At 42.3% G+C, this 25,601-nt stretch overlaps 1 protein-coding gene across 9 annotated transcripts in view; it reads left to right on the top strand.

Moving 5' to 3' along the window:
• The window catches only part of ccny (cyclin Y), a 292,558-nt gene that overhangs the window by 232,984 nt on the left and 33,973 nt on the right, over positions 1 to 25,601 (top strand). Inside the window, exon 1 of one of the 9 annotated variants that reach the window (XM_090189787.1) lies at positions 23,733 to 23,969. The exons of 6 other annotated variants lie outside the window; for them this stretch is intronic. The gene's annotated coding sequence lies outside the window, so the exon portion shown is untranslated. Of the gene's footprint in view, positions 1 to 23,732; positions 23,970 to 25,601 lie in introns of those variants that run through there. 2 more of the 9 variants (XM_090189791.1, XM_090189789.1) reach the window with 2 other exon arrangements.

Raw genomic sequence — 25,601 nt, 5'->3', positions numbered from 1 at the left:
TTAAATTTGGTGTATAATTTTACTGCTATAAATGCTCCATTTTGCAGAAGTTAATATTAAGGTTATATGAGAGGTTATAGACCTACAGTCAGTGTCCAGATTTCAGTTTAATTTAAGAAGTGGGGCGACATTATATATATATATATATATATATATATATATATATATACAGTAGCAGTCAAAATCTTGGACACACCTACTCATTCAAGGGTTTTATTTATTTTTACTATTTTCCACATTGTAGAATAATAGTGAAGACATCAAAACTATGCAATAACACATATGGAATCATGTAGTAAACCAAAGAAGTGTTAAACAAATCAAAATATATTTGAGATTCTTCAATGTAGCCACCCTTTGCCTTGATGACATTTTTGCACACTCTTGGCATTCTCTCAACCAGCTTCATGAGGAATGCTTTTCCAACAGTCTTGAAGGAGTTCCCACATATGCTGAGCACTTGTTGGCTGCTTTTCCTTCACTCTGCGGTCCAACTCATCCGAAACCATCTCAATTCGGTTGAGGTCGGGTGATGCAGCGCTCCATCACTCTCCTTGGTCAAATAGCCCTTGCACAGCCTAGAGGTGTGTTTTGAGTCATTGTTCTGTTGAAAAACAAATGATAGTCCCACTAAGTGCAAACCAGATCTGGTGGCGTTTCGCTGCAGGATGCTGTGGTAGCTATGCTGGTTAAGTGTACCTTGAATTCTAAATGAATCACTGACAGTATCACCAGCAAAGCACCGCCACACCATCAAACCTCCTCCTCCATCCTTCACGGTGGGACCCACACATGCGGAGATCATCCGTTCGCCTATTCTGCGTCTCACAAAGACACATGGTTGGAACCAAAAATCTGAAATTTGGATTCATCAGACCAAAGGACAGATTTCCACTGATCATGTTTCTTGGCCCAAGCAAGTCTATTCTTCTCATTGGTGTCCTTTAGTAGTGGTTTCTTTACAGCAATTCAACCATGAAGACCTGATTCCCGCAGTCTCCTCTGAACAGTTGATGTTGAGATTTGTCTGTTACTTGAACTCTGTAAAGCATTTATTTGGGCTGCAATCTGAGGTGCAGTTAAATCTAATGAACTTCTCATCTACAGCAGAGGTAACTCTTGGTCTTCCTTTCCTGTGGCGGTCCTCATGAGAGACAGTTTCATCATTGCGTTTGATGTTTTTTTCTGGATTGACTGACCTTCATGTCTTAAAGTAATGATGGACTGTCATTTCTCTTTGTTTATTTGAGCTGTTCTTGTCATAATATGGACTTGGTCTTTTATCTTTTATCTTCTGTATACCATCCTTACCATGTCACAACAGAACTGATTGGCTCAAATGCATTTAGAAGGAAAGAAATTCCACAAATGAACTTTTAACAAGGCACATCTGTTAATTGAAATGCATTCCAGGTGATTACCTCATGAAGCTGGTTGAGAGAATGCCAAGTGTGTGCAAAGCTGTCAAGGCAAAGAGTGGCTACTATGAAGACTCTCAAATATAAAATATATTTTGATTTGTTTAACACTATTTTTTGGTTATTACATTAATTCCATATGTGTTATTTCATAGTTTTGATGTCTTCACTATTATTCTACAATGTAGAAAATTGTTTAAAAAATAAAGAAAAACCCTTTAATGAGTAAGTGTGTCCAAACTTTTGACTGGTACTATATACACTGCTCAAAAAAATAAAGGGAACACTAAAATAACACATCCTAGATCTGAATGAATGAAATATTCTTATTGAATACTTTTTTCTTTACATAGTTGAATGTGCTGACAACAAAATCACACAAAAATTATCAATGGAAATCAAATGTATCAACCCATGGAGGTCTGGATTTGGATTCACACTCAAAATTAAAGTGGAAAACCACAGTACAGGCTGATCCAACTTTGATGTAATGTCCTTAAAACAAGTCAAAATAAGGCTCAGTAGTGTGTGTGGCCTCCACGTGCCTGTATGACCTCCCTACAACGCCTGGGCATGCTCCCAACTCCTGGACAGTCTGTGGTGCAACGTGGCGTTGGTGGATTGAGCGAGAGTTGATGTCCCAGATGTTCTCAATTGGATTCAGGTCTGGGGAACGGGCGGGCCAGTCCATAGCATGAATGCCTTCCTCTTGCAGGAACTGCTGACACACTCCAGCCACATGAGGTCTAGCATTGTCTTGCATTAGGAGGATCCCAGGGCCAACCGCACCAGCATATGGTCTCACAAGGGGTCTGAGGATCTCATCTCGGTACCTAATGGCAGTCAGGCTACCTCTGGCGAGCAAATGGAGGGCTGTGCGGCCCCCCAAAGAAATGCCATCCCACACCATGACTGACCCACCGCCAAACCGGTCATGCTGTGGAGGATGTTGCAGGCAGCAGAACGTTCTCCACGGTGTCTCCAGACTGTCACGTCTGTCACATGTGCTCAGTGTGAACCTGCTTTCATCTGTGAAGAGCACAGGGTGCCAGTGGCGAATTTGCCAATCTTGGTGTTCTCTGGCAAATGCCAAACGTCCTGCACGGTGTTGGGCTATAAGCACAACCCCCACCTGTGGACGTCGGGCCCTCATACCACCCTCATGGAGTCTGTTTCTGACCGTTTAAGCAGACACATGCACATTTGTGGCCTGCTGGAGGTCATTTTGCAGGGCTCTGGCAGTGCTCCTCCTGCTCCTCCTTGCACAAAGGCGGAGGTAGCGGTCCTGCTGCTGGGTTGTTGCCCTCCTACGGCCTCCTCCACAACACCTGATGTACAGGCCTGCCTCCTGGTAGCGCCTCCATGCTCTGGACACTACGCTGACAGACACCGCAAACCTTCTTGCCACAGCTCGCATTGATGTGCCATCCTGGATGAGCTGCATTACCTGAGCCACTTGTGTGGGTTGTAGAGTGCACTACTTGTGTGGGTTGTAGAGTACACTAGAGTGAAAGCACCACCAGCATTCAAAAGTGACCAAAACATCAGCCAGGAAGCATAGGAACTGAGAAGTGGTCTGTGGTCACCACCTGCAGAACAACTCCTTAATTGGGGGTGTCTTGCTAATTGCCTATAATTTCCACCTGTTGTCTATTCCATTTGCACAACAGCATGTGAAATGTATTGTCAATCAGTGTTGCTTCCTAAGTGGACAGTTTGATTTCACAGAAGTGTGACCGACTTGGAGTTACATTGTGTTGTTTAAGTGTTCCCTTTTTTTTTTGAGCAGTGTATATTTTATTTTATCCAGTCGCATAAACACTCCAAACATCCTACCCGAAGCTCGGAGGCGTCCACTTGGTCCTAAAGCATACCGCTACCTCATTTTGTATCACATTCCAAGGATAAAATGGGGGGACACATTTTTTGTGAAAGTTGCACCCCTGATTTGAAGTCCCCTTCTTGTGACAGTCGCCTCACAATCATCCTCTTTTACCACTTCACCAAATATTTTTAAAACATTCCTTTTATGGCCCTCCTCGTTATTTTCAACTTTCCTTTTTGCAGCTTTTCTCTTCATGAATTATACTCTGACATTGTCCATTTTCCCTCGGTGGATCGGAGTTCACTTTTTCTGCCCGTTCCCAAAAGCATTTGGTGGTTGGTGTGTAGGCTATTTAGTGCGTGTATAATTAGGCCCCAAAGCTTAGGCTTATGCACTAATGCCAGATAGCCTAAAATAATGAAATAAAAACCTAAATGTAGCCTATACGTTTCACAATAATTATATATTTATGGATTTCTTTTAAAGTGGCAATATGTCACTTTTTGGGCGACCTGACCAAATTCACATGGAAATGTGAGTTATACATCTATCATTCTACTTGAAAGCAAGACTAAAGCGGTAGATCGGCTCTATGTTTGCTATTTCTATGCTTCCCGTTCTTAAGTTTGAATTTTTTTACTTTCGGTTTTGTACACCAGCTTCAAACAGCTGAATCAACCATATTTTTGCTTATGGAAAATATATTTCACAGTGGTTTAGACGGTACAATGATTCTCTACACTATAGTAGCTTATTCTGTATCAAAAACTGAAATTAAGCAAACTATTAAATTTTAGCAACCAGGAAATGGCTGAGCGATTTCTCCATAGTGCAATTTTAAGGTAGGCTATTGTTTTCTCTTTATTCAACCCACCACCCGCCGTTCATCCACACAGTATGTCTTGACTTCAAACCCGCCCGCCCTGTGGATATAACCGCGGGGGCTGAGGGTTGTGAGTCAACCCGCGCATCACTGTTGTGTTTATCCCGCACCAGCCTGTGTGTGTTTGTGGAGCTGGCCAGGCTACAGCCCTAATCTGGTGTGAGTTTAATGCAGCGAGTGTGCTCTACAGCTGTTAAATGTTTTTAAGCAAGCAGAGCTCCCTTCCAGACAGGCAGCCTCCCTCCACGAATGCAATTTATACCTCTGGAACGAGACGGACCGAACAAAGGGATCATGTGAGAGCAGACGCTGTATAGGGGAGAGAGGAGAACTGTGAGTTGAGATCTTAGCTGGCACAGGTATTCTGTGGAAAGATCCATGTATAACCTATAGTTAGGACATTTATAGCCGTCATAGTATTGTGTTGGTGCAAATGTCTGGGGGTGAGGCTGACTACACCGCTCACGCGAGCATGGCAAAATACATTTAGAAATCTATATTATTCAATTATTGCACCCGCACTGCTCACGCGCGCCAACGAGCGTCTGCGTTGCCATGGGCTAAAATAGAAGTCTGTTCTATTTTTGACGCAGATCGGGCTGCATGTCCTGCCTCTCCCATCTCCTCATTGGTTTATAGAAGCAGGTACCCACGTGCCATCTCCTCATTGGTTATACCCACATGGGTGACTGAAAGACGAACGAGGTCAGTGGCGGTAATGCACCTAATTTATGAAAGTTGCCAATCACAATATAAAGTCAAGAGAAGAAAAGGCCTAGAAGGAGGAGAGATGACTAGAAACGATTTAGTTGACCGTTTTATATGTGGATTAATTGTCGGAACAGAGGACCTTGTGCATTTCAGGTAAAATAGGACAAATTAGCTAGCAAGTGCAAGGTAGCTAGCTAAATTGCCATAAATGTTTAATGCTTTTTGACCTGTCCCCAAATTAATGTAACTGGTTCAGAGTTTGTTTTGATATTTTAACCTTCGTGTCGTGATCGCGTTTGGTGTGGGGGGACAAAATACATTTATGCACGATGGCGCACAGCTGGTTTGGGTTCCATGTTAGCCTGTAATGATGAAATGTAGATTTTAGAGCCCGACCGATATGTTTTTTGAGTTTAATTTTTTTGGGGGAAAAATTATCTATACCGATATATGGGCCCGATATACTGTTTTACTACAGGGAAATGAAAACTTGTCATTTTTCCCATTCTGAATTCTCATCAATTGTCATCCAAAAGAGCAACTGTCCAATAACTATGCTTTAAATGTTGATTTAATACATTGTGACAATAATGACACATCGTGAGAATGGCCAGAAGTGTTCAGATCAGCATGAGGTTCCTATTTATTCAATATCAGTTATTGTGGAGTCATCGGCAGGTATCGATATAGAGGTAAAAGGCTAATATTGTCTGTTAACATAGGTGAACCGATATATCGGTTGGGCTCTAGTAGATTCAGTTTACCAGGAGAATGTAGGATGATTGCAGTGAACAGGTATACAGGTAGCCTGGAATCCAAACTGAATGTTGCTCTGTTTCATTGTGAAGCAATAGTGAAAAGGAGCAATAGTCCATTTGGATTCTAGGCTAACTATTAGGACAGTTTGAGAATACAGACAAGTGATGATGAATAATGACCTATAAGTAATTGTATCATCCATGTGATAGTAGTACGTGTGAGAGAGTGCTCCCGCACATTGGCTAACCGGGCTATCTGCATTTTGTCCCTCTACCCGCCAACCCCTCTTTTTACGCTACTGCTACTCTCTGTTCATCATATATGCATAATTACTTTAACCATACCTACATGTACATACTACCTCAATAAGCCTGACTAACAGGTGGCTGTATATAGCCTTGCTGCTCTTATTTTTAAATGTATTTTTACTGTTGTTTTATTTCTTTACTTACCTATACACACACACACACATTTTTTTCACACTATTGGTTAGAGCCTGTAAGTAAGCATTTCACTGTAAGGTCTACTACACCTGTTGTATTCAGCGCACGTGACAAATAAACTTTGATATGATTTGAGAGACCATTGTGATGAGTAGGGTGGCGTCTCAGACAGTTTGTCCAGTCAGTAAGCCCCTGGGAAGCTGCATAGGAAATGACTAATGGGATGAGTCACCAGTCATTAACACCAGCATTGTTACTGAGTCCTCTTCTGCGGCCCACATGGCATCCTATTCCCTATTTAGTGCCCAACTTTTGACCAGGGCCCACAGCACTCTGGTCAAAAGTAGTGCACTACATAGGGAATAGGGGGTCAAAAGTAGTGCACTACATAGGGAATAGGGGGTCAAAAGTAGTGCACTACATAGGGAATAGGGGGTCAAAAGTAGTGCACTACATAGGGAATAGGGGGTCAAAAGTAGTGCACTACATAGGGAATAGGGTAGCATTTTGAGACGCAGCCTGTGACTCACAATCAGAGAAACCAACCGGTATTCACATAACACAGATGTTGGGTAAAAAAGACACACTACAGCCTCAACTCCTAACCCTGTTACCTACCCAGCGTTTTAACTCCGTATCTGGAGTTCCAGGCTTCGGGCACATGAATTCAGTGATGTCAAATAAATAATTAGTCACATGCTTCGTAAACAACAGGTGTAGACTAACAGTGAAATGCTTACTTACGGGTCTTTCTTCCAACAATGCAGTTAAAAGGGATACTTCGGGATTTTGGCAATGAGGCCCTTTATCTAGCAGGTACCCATAGACATCCAGTCATTGCGCTAATGCTAGTTAGCATTGGCTCGCGAAACTTCCTCTAACTGCCTTCAAACTGGACACAGAGACATACAAATGGTATCCGCGAGTTCATCTGACTCTGGGGAAGTAGATAAAAGGGCTTCATTGCCAAAATCTCGAGGTATCCCTTTAAAGATACAAAAGCAAATACAAAATTGAAATGGTGACACGAAGAATAAATACACAGTGAATAATGAATAGCAATAATGAGTAAACATAAAATGGCTATATACAGGGATTACCAATACAGAGTCAGCATGCAGGTATACGAGATAATTGAGGTAGCTACGTTATGCAAATATGGGTAGGGGTAAAGTGAGTGAGCACAAAAAAAGGTCCATGCAGATTAGGGTTGCACAGTTTGGGGAATATTCAGAGGTGGAAACTTTCCGTGGGAATATATGGGAATTAATGGAAATATATCAAATCAAATTTTTATTTGTCACACACACATGGTTAGCAGATGTTAATGCGAGTGTAGCGAAATGCTTGTGCTTCTAGTTCCGACCATGCAGTAATATCTAACAAATAATCTAACCCAACAATTTCACAACAACTACCTTAGACACACAAGTGTAAAGGAATTAATAAGAATATGTACATAAAAATATATGACTGAGCGATGGCCGAACGGCATACGCAAGATGCAGTAGATGGTATAGAGTAGAGGTCGGCCGATTATGATTTTTCAACACCGATACCGATTATTGGAGGACCCAAAAAAGCCGATACCGATTAATCAGACAATTCTTTTAATTTTTTAAATGTGTAATAATGACAATTACAACAATACTGAATTAACACTTATTTTAACTTAATATAATACATCAATAAAATCAATTTAGCCTCAAGTAAATAATGAAACATGTTCAATTTGGTTTAAATAATGCAAAAACAAAGTGTTGGAGAAGAAAGTAAAATTGCAATATGCGCTATGTAAGAAAGCTAACGTTTAAGTTCCTTGCTCAGAACATGAGAACATGCTGGTGGTTCCTTTTAACATGAGTCTTCAATATTCCCAGGTAAGAAGTTTAGTTATTATAGGGATTATAGGACAATTTCCCTCCTATATCATTTGTATTTCATTAACCCTTGACTATTGGATGTTCTTAGAGGCACTTTAGTATTGCCAGTGTAACAGTATAGCTTCCGTCCCTCTCCTCGCTCCTCCCTGGGCTCGAACCAGGAACACAACGACAACAGCCACCATCGAAGCAGCGTTACCCATGCAGAGCAAGGGGAACAACTACTAGAAGGCTCAGAGCGAGTGACGTTTGAAACGCTATTAGCGCGCGCTAACTAGCCAGCCATTTCACTTCGGTTACACCAGCCTCATCTCGGGAGTTGATAGGCTTGAAGTCATAAACAGCGCAATGCTTGACGCACAATGAAGAGCTGCTGGCAAAACGCACAAAAGTGCTATTTGAATGAATGTTTACACGCCTGCTTCTGCTGACCACTGCTCAGTCAGATACTTGTATGCTTGTATGCTCAGTCAGATTATATGCAACGCAGGACACGCTAGATAATATCTAGTAATATCATCAACCATGTGTAGTTAACTAGTGATTATGATTGTTTTTTTATAAGATAAAAATGTAACGCTAGCTAGCAAGTTACCTTGGCTTACTGCATTCGCATAACAGGCAGTCTCCTTGTGGAGTGCAACGAAAGAGAGGCAGGTCGTTATAGCGTTGGACTAGTTAACTGTAAGGTTGCAAGATTGGATCCCCCGAGCTGACAAGGTGAAAATCTGTCGTTCTGCCCCTGAACAGGCAGTTAACCACTGTTCCTAGGCCGTCATTGAAAATAAGAATTTGTTCTCAACTGACTTGCCTAGTTAAATAAAGGTAAAATTAAATAAAAATATCTGGGTTTAGTCATTTAAGTTAACACTGAAAGCGTTTTTCCATCCTGAAAATGTGTAAAACATTTAATTTATTGTTGTCCCTTTTGTTGTTCACCTTTTAGTAGGCTGTCATTGTAAATAAGAATTTGTTCTTAACCGACTTGCCTAGTTAAATAAAAAAAATGAGTTTGAATTCATTATTATTATTATTATTATTACAGGTTCTAACTTTCATTCTTACCCATGGTAGTTCTTCAAGCCGATGCTACAGATTGGCAGCCCAGTAGATAGTACAGCAGCCAATGCTATACATTATAAGAAGCATACAATCTAGAACAGAACTGCATACCAAACCTAATCCTAACAACATCATAGCAGCAATGGCCAGCAAAGTACTACAGTGATGTTATTCTAAAGATGATGGCAGTATCTTATCTAGTGGGTATCCCAGATCACTATCACACTATGTGGGCGGGGGTCCCTGCCATGTGAGGGCTCAGGAAAGCCGCAGGCTGTTCTCCCTCGCCCTCAGCCTCCAGGAAAGCTCCAGCATAAAGCAGCCAGCCACAGTCTTACTAGGTCGGCTAGGATTAAACTTCCAGCTGCCAACCCCCTCTCCTTTCTACCCTGTCCAATTTCTGGATCATGTATTTTGACTTTCCCCAATACCTTCGCTCTGAATTTGTAGTAATGCAATACTTTATAATATCCTCAACATATTTTTGGAGAATCACTCGTTTTTACACATATGTAACATATATACAGTGCCTTGCGAAAGTATTCGGCCCCCTTGAACTTTGCGACCTTTTGCCACATTTCAGGCTTCAAACATAAATATATAAAACTGTATTTTTTTGTGAAGAATCAACAACAAGTGGGACACAATCATGAAGTGGAACGACATTTATTGGATATTTCAAACTTTTTAAACAAATCAAAAACTGAAAAATTGGGCGTGTATACAGAATGGTGTCGTCTGCGTAGAGATGGATCAAAGAATCACCCGCAGCAAGAGCGACATCATTGATATATGCAGAGAAAAGAGTTGGCCCGAGAATTGAACCCTGTAGCACCCCCATAGAGACTGCCAGAGGTCAGGACAACAGACCCTCCGATTTGACACACTGAACTCTATCTGAGAAGTAGTTGGTGAACCAGACGAGGCAGTCATTTGAGAAACCAAGGCTGTTGAGTCTGCCGATAATACGGTGATTCGAAATGGTCGGTGATCTGTTTGTTTACTTGGCTTTTGAAGACTTTAGAAAGGCAGGGCAGGATGGTTATAGGTCTGTAACAGTTTGGGTCTGGATTGTCTCCCCCTTTGAAGAGGGGGATGACCGTGGCCGCTTTCCAATCTTTAGGAATCTCAGATGGTTGAACAGGTTGAACAGACTAGTAATAGGGGTTGCAACAATGGCTGCGGATAATTTTAGGACGAGAGGGTCCAGATTGTCTAGCCCAGCTGATTTGTAGAGATCCAGTTTTTGCAGTTCTATCAGAACATCAGCTGTCTGGATTTGGGTGAAGGCGAAGCGGGCCGGGGCTTGGGCCAGTTGCTGCGGGGGGTGCAGAGCTATTGGTCGGGCTGGGGTTCCCAGGTGGAAAGAATGGCCAGTCGTAGAGAAAAGCTTATTGAAAGTCTCGATTATAGTGGATTTATCGGTGATGACAGTGTTTCCTAGCCTCAGTGCAGTGGGCAGCTGGGAGTAGGTTATCTTTTTCTCCATGGACTTTACAGTGTCCCAAAACTTTTTGGAATTAGTGCTACAGGATGCATATTTCTGTATGATACTGTATGATGAAGAAAAAGAAGACTACATTAGTGTGAGTGAAACTAAAAATCTACAGTGAAGCTGGGGCAGACAGGTCAGCTCCAGGCCAGGAGTCAGTAGTAGCTAGTAGCCTCTGCTGTGTTAGAGGCTGTTGTTTGACGTGTGCTGTTTGTTTTGGACCAGTGTTTACTGTGCTCATTTGGACCAGCCATTCAGCCCTCCAACTGTCTCCTAATTACATTCCTAGGTCAGGTGACGCATTACATAAGCTAAATGAGCTTCTCTCTAAATGTGTGTGTGTGTGTGTGTTGTACTGTATGATTTATATACTGTTAACAGAAGACAAGGTGAATGTTATCATGTGATTTGGGACATTGCTAGTGTTGATATGTTGATTGAAAGTGCTAAGTTGATTTGTAATGGAATATTTTCATAGGCATTACAAAGGCCCCTTATCAGCAAATTGATCATTAGAAAACCCTTTTGCAATTATGTTAGCACAGCTGAAAACTGTTCTGATTAAAGAAGCAATAAAACTGGCCTTCTTTAGACTAGTATCTGGAGCATCAGCATTTGTGGGTTCGATTTGTTCCCAAAAAGTTGGAATCACAGAATTGTCTAGAATGTCATTGTATTCTGTAGCGTTAAGATTTCCCTTCACTGGAACTAAGGGGCCTAACCCGAACCATGAAAAACAGCCACAGACCATTATTCCTCCTCCACCAAACTTTACAGTTGGCACTATGCATTGGGGCAGGTAGCGTTCTGCTGGCATCCGCCAAACCCAGATTAGTCCATAGGATGCGTTCTCTCTCATCACTCCAGAGAACGCATTTCTGCTGCTCCAGAGTCCAATTGCGGCGAGCTTTACACCACTCCAGGCGACGCTTGGCATTGTGCATGGTGATCTTACGCTTGTGTGCGGCTGCTCGGCCATGGAAAACCATTTAATGAAGCTCCCGACGAACAGTTCTTGTACTGACGTTGCTTCCAGTGGTAGTTTGGAACTCTGTAGTGAGTGTTTCAACCAAAGACAGACGATTTGTACATGCTTCAGCCCTCGGCGGCCCCCACTCTGTGAGCTTGTGCGGCCTACCACTTCGTGGCTGAGCCATTGTTGCTCCTAGAAGTTTCCACTTCACAACAACAGCACTTACAGTTGAGCGGGGCAGCTTTAGAAGGAGAGACATTTTATGAACTGACTTGTTGGAAAGGTGGCATCCTATGACGCTGCCACGTTGAAAGTCTCTGAGCTCTTCAGTAAGGTCATTCTACTGCCAATGTTTGTCTATGGAGATTGCATGCCTGTTTGCTCGATTTTTTATTATTATATATATATATATATATACAGTGCCTTGCGAAAGCATTCGGCCCCCTTGAACTTTGCGACCTTTTGCCACATTTCAGGCTTCAAACATAAAGATATAAAACTGTATTTTTTTGTGAAGAATCAACAACAAGTGGGACACAATCATGAAGTGGAACGACATTTATTGGATATTTCAAACTTTTTTAACAAATCCAAAACTGAAAAATTGGGCGTGCAAAATTATTCAGCCCCTTTACTTTCAGTGCAGCAAACTCTCTCCAGAAGTTCAGTGAGGATCTCTGAATGATCCAATGTTGACCTAAATGACTAATGATGATAAATACAATCCATCAAGTCTCTGTATAAATGCACCTGCACTGTGATAGTCTCAGAGGTCCGTTAAAAGCGCAGAGAGCATCATGAAGAACAAGGAACACCACAGGCAGGTCCGAGATACTGTTGTGAAGAAGTTTAAAGCCGGATTTGGATACAAAAAGATTTCCCAAGCTTTAAACATCCCAAGGAGCACTGTGCAAGCGATAATATTGAAATGGAAGGAGTATCAGACCACTGCAAATCTACCAAGACCTGGCCGTCCCTCTAAACTTTCAGCTCATACAAGGAGAAGACTGATCAGAGATGCAGCCAAGAGGCCCATGATCACTCTGGATGAACTGCAGAGATCTACAGCTGAGGTGGGAGACTCTGTCCATAGGACAACAATCAGTCGTATATTGCACAAATCTGGCCTTTATGGAAGAGTGGCAAGAAGAAATCAATTTCTTAAAGATATCCATAAAAAGTGTCGTTTAAAGTTTGCTACAAGCCACCTGGGAGACACACCAAACATGTGGAAGAAGGTGCTCTGGTCAGATGAAACCAAAATTGAACTTTTTGGCAACAATGCAAAACGTTATGGCGTAAAAGCAACACAGCTGAACACACCATCCCCACTGTCAAACATGGTGGTGGCAGCATCATGGTTTGGGCCTGCTTTTCTTCAGCAGGGACAGGGAAGATGGTTAAAATTGATGGGAAGATGGATGGAGCCAAATACAGGACCATTCTGGAAGAAAACCTGATGGAGTCTGCAAAAGACCTGAGACTGGGACGGAGATTTGTCTTCCAACAAGACAATGATCCAAAACATAAAGCAAAATCTACAATGGAAGGGTTCAAAAATAAACATATCCAGGTGTTAGAATGGCCAAGTCAAAGTCCAGACCTGAATCCAATCGAGAATCTGTGGAAAGAATTGAAACTGCTGTTCACAAATGCTCTCCATCCAACCTCACTGAGCTCGAGCTGTTTTGCAAGGAGGAATGGGAAAAAAATTCAGTCTCTCGATGTGCAAAACTGATAGAGACACCCCAAGCGACTTACAGCTGTAATCGCAGCAAAAGGTGGCGCTACAAAGTATTAACTTAAGGGGGCTGAATAATTTTGCACGCCCAATTTTTCAGTTTTTGATTTGTTAAAAAAGTTTGAAATATCCAATAAATGTCGTTCCACTTCATGATTGTGTCCCACTTGTTGTTGATTCTTCACAAAAAAATACAGTTTTCTATCTTTATGTTTGAAGCCTGAAATGTGGCAAAAGGTCGCAAAGTTCAAGGGGGCCGAATACTTTCGCAAGGCACTGTGTGTATATATATATATATATATATACTTACACTGGTTAGCAACGGGTGTGGCTGAAATAGCTGAATCCATTAATTTGAAGGGGTGTCCACATACTTTTGTGTTTATATAGTGTATTTCCCTATTTGTCAACCAGTCCATTTAGAAGGTGTGATAAAACTGTTGTAGCGAGGAATGTAGTTTGCGTATCCCATCGAAGATACATTTTTATAGGCATTTACTTCTGTAGGCGCAAACAGCACGTGTGTGTAGAGGGAGCGGTCGGAACGCAATTGAGTTAGTGACACATGGAGGTGAAAACGGAATTTAGGGAGCAGAACTGTGATGCATGGCTTGGTTTATTTTTGTTTGTTGTGTCCCACAAATGCACATGCACACATCTTCAAGACAACATTTTCAGTGTATTTATATAGCTACTGGGCGTGGAGGTGATGTTGTTTATTTGAAGCGATAAATCCACGTGACATTGAAACTACGACTAGACCTTAATGTCTCTACTGCAGTCAGTGGTGGAGCATAAAGACTCTGCGCTCGAGGTACAGTGATGAGTCATGACCTGTGTGTGTGAACAAGACACATTTCATACTGATCTCATCTACAGGCTTGGGCTGTATCCCAAATTGCACACCATTCCCGACACAGTGCACTACTGTTGGGCCGTGGTCAAAAGAAGTGCACTGTATAGGGAAAACGGGTGCCTTTTGGACAGTGTGACATAGAGGTGCAACAATAATTCCCCCGCTGGTCATGGAACAGATGAGAAAAAGAGACCCATGGGACTGGCAGAAATGAGGAAGAGAAAAATGAAGGGGATGTTTCGCTAAGCGCAAACTGAGAGAGACAATCATTGGCTATTTCTAACTGACCTTGTATTGTTGAAGCAGTCCACTCTTAGCCCGTGTACCAATCTTTTCAGCTAACATTTCCCCCTCCTTGGCACTCCTGTCATTTGCCAAAGAGACTGGCCTTTCTTCAATCTTCAAATATGAACATTTTACTATTGATGGCCTCAAGGAGATCCGAGGATTTGATCTGGATTTGATAACCCTCATAGCTATCCTCTAATCACAAAGGTTATGCAAATATAACTTTTTTTTCCCCCCATCATGGAAAATATGAAAGTTATTTCCTACAACCAACGAGCAACTCTGACTTAAAAATCCAGCTGCATGTTGAACGTTGAGATTGCCGAAAGGCCCCTGGAAAATGACAGGAGTGGCAAGGTGTGGAATGTTAGATAAACAGACTGGTATGCAGACTAGTCCCCTGTAAGACTGCTGGTAGAGAATGTTCTCCATGAAATTGAGAATGAGGCTACTTCATTTGAAGGGATGGGACCAATGTGAAAGATTAGAAGGGTGTTATCTAGTACGTATTTTGTTTAACAGTGACATCAGTAAATGAGCAGTGTCCTCAGGCAGTCCCTATTAAACTGGTTACAGTGACACACTTGAGTCTCTCTAGTAATTAATATCTGCGAATTGATTAATGATGCCAGTCAGGCAACCTCAGTATTGAGACTGCCGTTGGAAATAACTAATTTAACCTAGTGATGACATAATTCTGTTTCATTGGATGGAACTCTTGTTTGTTGACAGTGTATTTCTTGATTCTCTCCAGCCCTGATATGATGAATTGCATCGTGCCATGGGTCTGACTCTACCAGTGTGCTGTAGTGTCCTTCCTGTCCCAGACTCCATCTCTCCCTAGGGGTCTCAGGCTATGACAGCCAGGACATCCCTTCCTCCTGAGAGTGGATGTGTCCCAAATGGCATCCTATTCCATATTGTGTGCACTACTTTTGACAAGCGGTGCACTATGTAGGGGATAGGGTGCCATTTGGGACACAGTCACTGTCTCAGGTGCCAGTCTGGTTTGGCTACTTCTGTCATCTCTTGGCCTGGTTTGGCTCAGCTTGGCTCGGGGGCTCTTCCTCCCCCATCGCCTGGCACGGTGCCCGTCTCGGTTAGCCCGGCATAGTAAGCAGTCAGCTCAATTATCCTTGTCATAGGGTCATTTCCTCCTGTGTGTCCTCCTGTGTGTGTCTCTCTTCAGGGGAAGGGGGAGGGTGGCTGTTGATGCGAGGAAGGTTTGCTTTGAGTCCTGTCTGGTTCAGGTAAGGAGAGGGAGTGAGATGAAGGCAGTAGGGATGATGATGATGAAGTGAGAGGTAGAGAGCAGTTGCTATTCTTAGATGAGATGATTTGTGTCCATCCAGTGATGCAATTAATGGGCTTGGACACGGCACAGAACTTTTGGTAGACGTTGAACACATCCTACTGTAATGCTTCTGTCTTGGCTGTAATTTACAGTTGGAGCAAGGTTACCTGAAATAGCATGCCGTGTCAACGTTTTCCGTGTAGGCTAGAAGACATCCGCTCACAAAAGGAAAACGCTTAGGCAGAGTGACTGTTCCATGAATATATTAAGCACCTAAGAAGTATCTCTTGGGAAATGGTGAATGGGGAGGAAAGATTTTAATGGGTAGTCACAGCAGAAACATCATATGTAACGTTGATCTCTCAGAATGATTTTGGTCTCATTTTGCCTGCAATTTCACCAAGGAATAGCATCGCACATTTATTCCTAGAGAAAGGACTCCATTTCAAGACAAATTGACTGATTCGTGAAGCGGTAATGAGTATGCAGTTGCCTGTAACAACCTCATCTAGCTGCCCGTCATTCAGTGTAGAAGGCCAGTGTGGGATCTCTGTGGATGCTGAGGCTACAATCAGTTAATCCCCTAATCACCTCTCAGAAGAAATCAGTCTACATATTCGTTTCTGTAAAAATGAGATATCTTTAGTTGATGGTGGGAATTCACATTTTCTCTGAAATAAAAATAAAAAACACAGTTCTTCTGTTGAAATGAAAGGACCACTCTGCCTTAGTCTATACATCAGGACATAAGACTATTCAAAACACCAGCAAATCAGCTCCAAGTGATTTTAATTTTGGAAATTTGTTCCAAAGTATTCCCACGCAGAATAGAGAGAGATGTGATCGTATACGAATGGAGGCAAGGTTTGAAATGATTGTTTTTAGTCAAATATTATATCTTCTTATGGTCGATTTTGCTGTCTGCATATTATATGTAATGATGTTTCGGCCCCCTGACCAAGCCGCTCAAGAACAAAATAGGCCGTGGCCGAATATAGTTGATGATCCCTGCTATAAAGCCATTGGTGCTGGTGATGATCGTAAAATGCTGTCTACTGAAGTGTCTTTCAAAATGTGATTTTAGCGTACCATCGTAGGGGTGACTGGTCATGGATCAAGGATGTGTAATTTACCAATTTAATAGGGTAAATATAATTCTTTAATCCTATACGTGTCAATCTGTTAGTCAAGGCAAACTTCCTAATACTCACATATGCTGTCTGAAGCATAGGGTCTGAATCTTGCAACTGCCACGGTCAGATTTGCACTGCCTGTATAAGGCTCCATTTGATTTCTTTGTTTTACCATCACTTCTTGAAATGTCCCTGGGTGCACTTTGGGGTCTCAATTCCTAGTACCTGATGCTATGGCAGATTCATGAGTCCCTATGGCCCAGATTATTTGTTTGTCTGCTATATTAATGCTGTAAATTCAACCTGACAAGTGCATTTTATGATCGCTGCTGCTGACTGTTCAGCACAAGTACAGAAACACTTCAACCGTGCTGTAATGAATCTACCAATGAAAAACATCTGGATCATCTGAAAATGTCCATCCACCCCAGTCGTAAATAAATGACCTCTGAAATGTGAACAGAAAATGAAGGTGCAGGGTCAAATTAGAAAGCTTTACACAGGATGTGTCTAAGTTTTCAAAGAGGGCAAAGGATTCTGTAAAAGGGTAAGGAGCCTTTAAACAGCGGAAGTCCGACCCCGACCACTCTCAGGCATTTACAGACCTGTTTGAAGTCTGCCATCAACGTATCCCACGTTAGAGTGTCCCCCTTGTTTCCCCTGTAAATGCTTTGGTCCCCCCCCCCCCCGAGGTAGACGGTAGTTGATGCTGCTCCTCGGCTAAGGCAGGAACAGGCACCATAACTTGGCCCATGATGCTCTTTCTGTGGTCCATATGGTGATTTAAAAAAAAAACATCCAAACTTCTCATTCAAGACAGCTGTTAGGCATTTCCACGTTTAGTGTATTATTAAGCAGAGGTTGTCTGGTAGTCACTAGACATTGTAATTAGGGATGCACGATATATATCGGTGAACATATCGGAATCGGACGATATTAGGTAAAAATGCCAACATCGGTATCGGCCGATGTCAAGTTTAAAGCCGATGTGCAAAAACGATGTCAAAGCTGACGTGCATACCTATATAACGTAGGTACATGACATAATGACGCCATGTAAAATGTAGAGCTATGCGTGCAACACAGCATTCCTAAACTAGCCCACAATGTCTGCTGTCTGAATCGAGCAGTCAACAAGTCGAGCAGTCAACAAGTCGAGCAGTCATTTGAAAGAGTAACAAAATTTCAGCGAGACAACTCAAAGACGAAATCCATTAAAGTCAAGATAATGGGATTCATAGCACCGTGACAATCAACCTTTCTCTGTAGTGGGTGATGTTGGCTTTCACTTACTGGTTGAGCACCGGTACACACTACCAAGTGCACTATTTTTCAGATGTTGCTCTACCAGAGTTACACAGTAATAGCGTCACTGCTATTAGCTTCACGACATACATACTATGGAACACCGTTTGGGTCTTTGCGTGTCACAAAAGATACAGTAGCACTGTCAAAGCTGTACAAAAAGTCTGCAAACACCGGCCACGAACGATGTGTTTACAATACCGCGTTGGTAATAAAGCATAATTTGTTCGACCGCAACTTCTGGGGTAGCTAGCTTTAGCTTGGTACCTAGCTAGCACCAATACAACCAGCCTGAAAACAATGATCAGTAGAAACTGCAGTCATTTTCATTATTCTTAGCAATGACTTAGGAATCCTTGTAAGTAAGTAAGTATTAGCTAGATTGCCACTTGTTGTTCACCTATTGAAATTGAACTTCAGTTCATGAAAATAAATTGCTAGCAAGCTACTTAACCCTGTTTCCCAAAGCTAAAGCTATAAGCAGCCAGCTAGCTTCATCTGGCTAGTGAGGCTCGACCGGACAGGGTTATGTGTTGTGACGCTAGACACTAAGGTTTAGGCACAACAGTGGAATTTGCGGTTTGTCTTCAAAATAAAAGTGTCATTGACAGTGATGCAAATGAATACAAATAGTAGAATTATGCCATATTTTTATTTTGAAGGCTAACCGCAAAGTCCACTGTGGTGGATAATCCTTATTGTGGCTAGCTTCACATAGATGGGTCTCGACCATTAATCAAATAAGAACTGTCTTATAAATTAGGGTAATTTTAGATGACATCTAGCTATATAGTTAGCTATGACGCTGGTAAAGTTGTCTCGCGCACCTACAGTGCTGGTCATAAAAAAAAGCTAGCTAGCTCATGGATGCAAACAATGTACTTAGCTAGCTAGCTTTTTTTATGACCAGCACTGTAGGTGCGCGAGACAACTTTACCAGTGTCATAGCATACATATTGATGAATCATTGTGACATATGAAATACAAGTGATAGTGTAATCAATGAGTAATAACTACATAAAAAATGTATGAACACGTAACATTATGTGATGTGCAGTCATATTCAGGTCCTGATTGGTCAACAAGTTTATTTGACACGTCAAATAGTTTTAAATAGTATGTTTTTTTGACACGCAAAGACCCAAATGGCGTTCCATAGAAATCCTGGTTGAGAATGAAATGACTGGACAAATTAACAACAAACCAGCACAGCAAGTAAGTGAAAGAAATAGGTTTTGATTATGTTTACTGGTAATGGGGACATACGTAAAAGCCATCACTTTTGTGTGTGTAACCTTTATTTAACTAGGCAAGTCAGTTAAGAACACATTCTTATATACAATGACGGCCTACCCCATCAATTTATGTGCCGCCCTATGGGACACCCAATCACGGACGGATGTGATACAGCCTGGATTCGAACCAGGGACCGTAGTGACACCTCTTGCACTGAGATGCAGTGCCTTAGACCGCTGCGTCCGTGTATGTTTTAACTATTTAACTGTACCAGAATGCTTAAAAGGCCGCAAAAATGTTAAATATCGGGTATAGTTTCTTTTTTGGCAAGTAAAATATCGGTATCGGCCAAAAATGGCATATCTGTACGTCACTAATTGTAATGCATATAACATCCATATGTGAGTGTTTGGATATTTGGCTCAACAGCAATTAGATGTAGTACTTGTGTATGAAAGTAAGTACATTTTCACGTGGTAAAGCTGTACGCTCAGATAAGTGCTTTTTCTACTCTTCAGTGTGAAATGTAATGGATGATATGTCTAGTCTCGTTTTGGTCGAGATAGTGAGTGCTTAGGGCTAGACTAAACAAACTGAATACTCTGCATTTTTTTTATCCAGTTACTGTCTCTGCATTCCACCCTTGATGGCACATGTAAAGTCCTCCACTCTTCTTCTATGGTGTTACTGTTTACTCAAGTGAGCTGCCGTATAGCAGTATTGGTTGAATAGCCGTCAGCGGCATCAAACGCTTTGTCAGTGCGTCTCGGCAGCCATTGTTTGGGGGTGTAGGAGTCGGAGCAGTGGTGTTCTGGAGCTGTGCAAAAATATCTCCCAGCAGCCTTTTCATGTGGCCACGACTAGAAGGGGGCCACATGAAAAAGCTTCTGGCCAGGTCACCATCCAGCCGTCTCTCGCTCTCTCTATCTTCCTTTGTCTTAACTATGTTATTTCCCACAGACATTCGGCTTTGTTTTCTCTTTCTAGCCCCAATTAATCCGCTCCTGGTTGAAAATATTATAATTCTCCCATTTTATTTACCGAATAGTATCCATTATCTCTGAAGTGAAGGTTGTAAAAAGTCCTCTTTATTATGCCAAATGAGAACCAGACTGTACTTTTAATGAGTTATTACACCGATTAACCCTACACACTGCCGGTCTGAAGATTTTAACGAAATTACATTAGTCTGAATGCTGTATTCCTCATAGGGAAATGTGGAGGAAAAATGTCTTCCTCAATGAATATCTGTAGTTTTTCTAAATCAATCCATAGTCACTTTTTTATTTTTAAACTAGATCAGCTTTAAAACCATATTTTTCTTTCTTTTCTTCCATGAGATACAAATAGTTGTTTGCATCATTTCTTGTTTTGTATATATTTATTTTGTTGCTTTACAATTTTTATTACAATTATTTTGAAACTGGACTAATAAAATTTAAGTGATAATACCCTAGAAGCTGGTATTTGGAGGATATATTGGCACGAAGTTGAAGTCGAGGTCCGGCAAACCGTGTCGTTATATCCTCCAAAAGCCGGCTTCGAAGGCATTATCACTTTTATACAACAGGTTACCAACATATTCAAATAATGATTGACATATTTTCAGAAAAACGTTATTTTTATTAATTTATTCATACTATTTCATCTGTCTTCAAAATATAGCCCCGACACACATCTAGGGTTGCTACCCAAGCCGGCTGGTCGTTCGTTCTATCAGTTCGGTTGCCAGAGACGCGAGCAGTTTTTTTTTGTTCTGTATCTATGGACGCACTTCCAGTCATGAGATAAACTTTTGTTATTGACCAAATACTTATTTTCCACCATAATTTGCAAATAATTTCATTAAAAATCCTACAATGTGATTTTCTGGATTTTTTTTCTCATTTTGTCTGTCATAGTTGAAGTGTACCCATGATGAAAATTACAGGCCTCTCTCATCTTTTTAAGTGGGAGAACTTGCACAATTGGTGGCTGACTAAATACTTTTTTGCCCCACTGTGTATATATATCTCAGTTAATTGAGGTAACGTGTACATGTAGGTAGGGGTAAAGTCATTGAAACTAAACGAGGAGAGAGTGAACAATGGGAATTTCTTATTGTTAAAAAAATAAGTTTAGTTTGTTTATTTTCAATGACTTTACCCCTACGTGTACACGTTACCTTCATTACCTCACCCCTACGTGTACACGTTACCTTCATTACCTCACCCCTACGTGTACACGTTACCTTCATTACCTCACCCCTACATGTACACGTTACCTTCATTACCTCACCCCTACGTGTACACGTTACCTTCATTACCTCACCCCTACGTGTACACGTTACCTTCATTACCTCACCCCTACGTGTACACGTTACCTACATTACCTCACCCCTACATGTTCACGTTACCTTCATTACCTCACCCCTACATGTACACGTTACCTTCATTACCTCACCACTACATGTACACGTTACCTACATTACCTCACCCCTACATGTACACGTTATCTTCATTACCTCACCCCTACATGTACACGTTACCTTCATTACCTCACCCCTACGTGTACACGTTACCTTCATTACCTCAACTAACCTATACCCTTGCACATTGACTCGGTGTATATAGCTTTGTTGTTATAATTTTATTGTGTTACTATTTTCCTCTAGTTTATTTAGAAAATGTTGGTCGGTATAGGCCGTCATTGTAAGTATTAATTTGTTCTTAACTGACTTGCCTAGTTAAATAAATGTTATATAAAAAAAATACACCTGTTGTATTCAGCTCATGTGACAAATACTTCTTCTGTTTCTGATTTCTGGATGGCTGAGTGGACTGGCGGCATTGAAAGAGGAGCATTGAAAGAGGAGTGCATCCACAGTCACTTCTAAGACACTGGCACCTTGTGGTGAAGTAGGGCTTAGCTAGGCTAATCTAGAGAGCAAATTGACCATGCAGTAAATCAGTCGTATATATGAGCTGGAGCTATCAGAGCAGGTGTGTAAATAATTACCCACAGTGGGGATTGCCTCCCGGCACCAAGGCTGCAGTAGATTGGCCAGAGCAACCAACCAACCCTCACTGACAGGCAGTAGCACAGTCCACACTGCAGATGGGGAAAGCCAGGGCCAACAATGCTGCTGCTGCCCAATGTTTGTCATGGTTTTTGAGAGAGATAAAAATCACTCAGTGAATAGTTTGTTGTGATGTTACCATCGGTTACCATGCCAAACAATATAACTTATCCCTCCCTTAATTTTGTCTAAGCTCCAGCCTGTGTTGACCTTTTTTCAGCGTTCATTTCAACACTGCTATCTGGCTCTGTGGTCCAACCCACACATTCCTCCCAGGCTGGAGTCAGGCAGATAAATGGCCAGCTCTCTTACATGTGTCAGCGCTTGCAAGACCCTTGTTGATTTCACACAGCACAGATGCATCCTAGTGCCCTGCCTGCCTGTGTTTGTGTATGTGGTTGCGTGCACCGGGACCTCAAACAGAGGCTTCCGCGTCCCCTGCCTGTGCAGCTGTGGCAAAACATGCCCTTTGGGAGCTCTGTGATACAAGCTCTACCCCAAGATGATACCGTGTCACGGGTAGGATAGGTTTTCTCTCCTCCACTGTGAGCTTTGACAGATTAGACCTGTCTGTCTAATAAGATATGTAATGTACTCCAACCAGTGGAGCTTCCAATTGTGTCAATTCTGCTGCAAATTGAATATGGTGTATGTGAATGGGGCTCCCGTGATAGTCAACATTGTCTGTTCATTGTTCAGAGCCGTTAATCCTGTGGCAGCATAATGGTGAGATGTAGAGTGGTTAGGCTACCCAGAGAGGTCTTGTTAAATGGCTGAGCTTTGGGAGAGTCTGTGTCTGTCTGTCTCTCTGTTTCTGTCTGCCTGCTTGTCTCTCGGCCTCTCTCTTTGATGAGGACAGCCTCTGCAGACCCAGTCTTTTCAAGCCTCCGTTGCTTAGTTACAGGGAGCGGAGTGCCTGTGGGTCTCAGCTGGGCTTGTTGTGGAGCTTGGGGGCGAACCAACCACCCCCTCTCCCCTGCTCCCCGTCCTTGAATCCCAGTCCCCCGAGCTTCAAAGGCAGGCAGGGTGCCAGATCTTTATGACCCCCTTCATCCTCTCACCCACTCACATCCCCACCTGTCCTATGATCTGCTCGTCTCAGCAGATCTACCGTTGCCTTGACGATGACTTATTATTAACGGTGGAAATATGTTGACTTGAACCTTGGCCCACAAGGAATTTAAATCTGTTAGAGGAAACGACTCGACTCAAGAGCTGTGGAAACAATGGTTCAAACATTATTCGAAATGTAGAAGTGATTTGTCTCGCATGCATTTAGTTCGACATGTTCCACTCATTTTGTGTGTGTGTGTGTGTGCATGCCTGTGTTAGCTGGTCTTCTCATTGTCCCTGTTCCAATACTGTTAACCAGATTTCCTGCTCATGGTTTCCCGGGACTAAGCTCTATATGAGCGGTACCTAGTGGGGCCCTAGCTACTCATCGTCCATTGGAGCTGGGGTTGGCTGGAACCTGGCGGAGCATGATACCTCACTGTCTCCACTGGCTGCACTGCTTCAACTCCCGGCTAATTGCAGCCATCCATCTCCTCTAAACGATCCGTCCTCAGCACTAAAATACCAGGCTCTACAACGCTAACTAACCACATTGGTATGTATGACAAGATATATGCCACAAGGGGGAAGAATCCAGGGAAACTTAGGCCCGGGTTTTGAATGCGCGTTCATTGAGTAATTCCGATTTTTCGATAATGGGGTTTGGTCTTGTGTGTTTTTATGTGACTTGGTAACTTCTCTACTTGTTCTGTCTCACTGGATGATAATCTGTTGTATCCTATCCCCTGCTGTATACCCACTGACCTCTATCTGTTGGGTTCATTTATCTTCACCGGCCTCTCTCTCCCTCGTCTTTCTGTTGCTCTACCAGACTGCCTGGTATTTGTAGCACAATGGGATACCAGTGATTCATGTCAGAACCACACACCGAGGAAACTCATTGATACATTTTAAAAAAAAATTTAAGTTGGTGACTGTAGAGCTGGAAAGCTGGGTAAAAACATACCAGGCTCTTTACCTCCAAGATAAATCTGTTTATTTTGTTAAAGATGTGGTTTTGATTAGATAAATGGCAAGGTGTCTTCTAGTATTATGCAGGTTGTGGTTATATAAAGTATCTTAGTTACTAGTTTCCCTTATGAATGTTTTTGAATGCCTTATTAAGCATTGTAAGGTGACATTATCTTATCAGTTGCCTCTACTACTGTAGCGTCTTCCCAGAGCGAGGAGAGGATATGGCCCGTCCTCTAGACAGGAAATGCCTTCCCATCTGTCCACGCTCACAGGAAGTGCGGGACAAGTGAGTGTGGCACAATGTGTCGGCTCACAGATGGCTTTTAGAACAGACCATTGGAAGCGTCTCTTCAATAGGCTAAGGACGTTGGCTCTAATGATGTCATTAAATGTCAAGAACTGCTCATCAGCTCTGACTCGCAACTTTACAATTTTTTGTGGCTAAAGTAATAAATGAATAGCACTTTTTCCTCATACTAGGATGACACTAACCTCTATCATTCATTTAGAGTGAAAACATCACCAAAGGCAGTCAGTCATTCATATTGCATGTTGGGTAAGTATACCTATTAAGCAGCAAAATCTAAGTTTAGACATTTCTAACACATACTACCCTAATTTTTGTAAGAAGAGATAAAATGACAAATGTATCTCTCGTGAGGTTGTACATGATACATATATACTATAATATTATGCAGAGTTAGTATTGATCATGTTGAACAATTATTTTTAATTTTTTCCATTTCCATTCTGTCTAGAGTTCTTTTTGTGCTACTGTACCCTTTCAGCTCACCTGAGATTAATGTCAAATGTACATTAATGGCATCTACAGTGGCGCAGTGGGCTCCCGAGTGGCGCAGTGGGCTCCCGCCGAGTGGCGCAGTGGGCTCCCGCCGAGTGGCGCAGTGGGCTCCCGCCGAGTGGCGCAGTGGGCTCCCGCCGAGTGGCGCAGTGGCGCAGTGGGCTCCCGCCGAGTGGCGCAGTGGGCTCCCGAGTGGCGCAGTGGGCTCCCGAGTGGCGCAGCGTTCTAAGGCACTGCATCTCAGTGCTTACGGCGTAACTATAGTACCTGGTTCGAATCCAGGCTGTATCCAGGCCGTGATTGGGAGTGCCATAGGGCGGCGCACAATTGAACAACAACATGCAACATTGGTGCATTTGTTCTTTTAAAAATTCTTCAAGCTCTGTCAAATTGATTATTGAGCATTGCTAG

Source organism: Oncorhynchus mykiss, chromosome 11 (genome assembly GCF_057628025.1).
Source record: "Oncorhynchus mykiss isolate SJ-2025 chromosome 11, ASM5762802v1, whole genome shotgun sequence".
In the NCBI taxonomy this organism is placed as follows: Eukaryota; Metazoa; Chordata; class Actinopteri; order Salmoniformes; family Salmonidae; genus Oncorhynchus; species Oncorhynchus mykiss.
The sequence above is the reverse complement of the archived record's forward strand: the minus strand, read 5'-3'. Positions and strand labels throughout refer to the sequence as shown.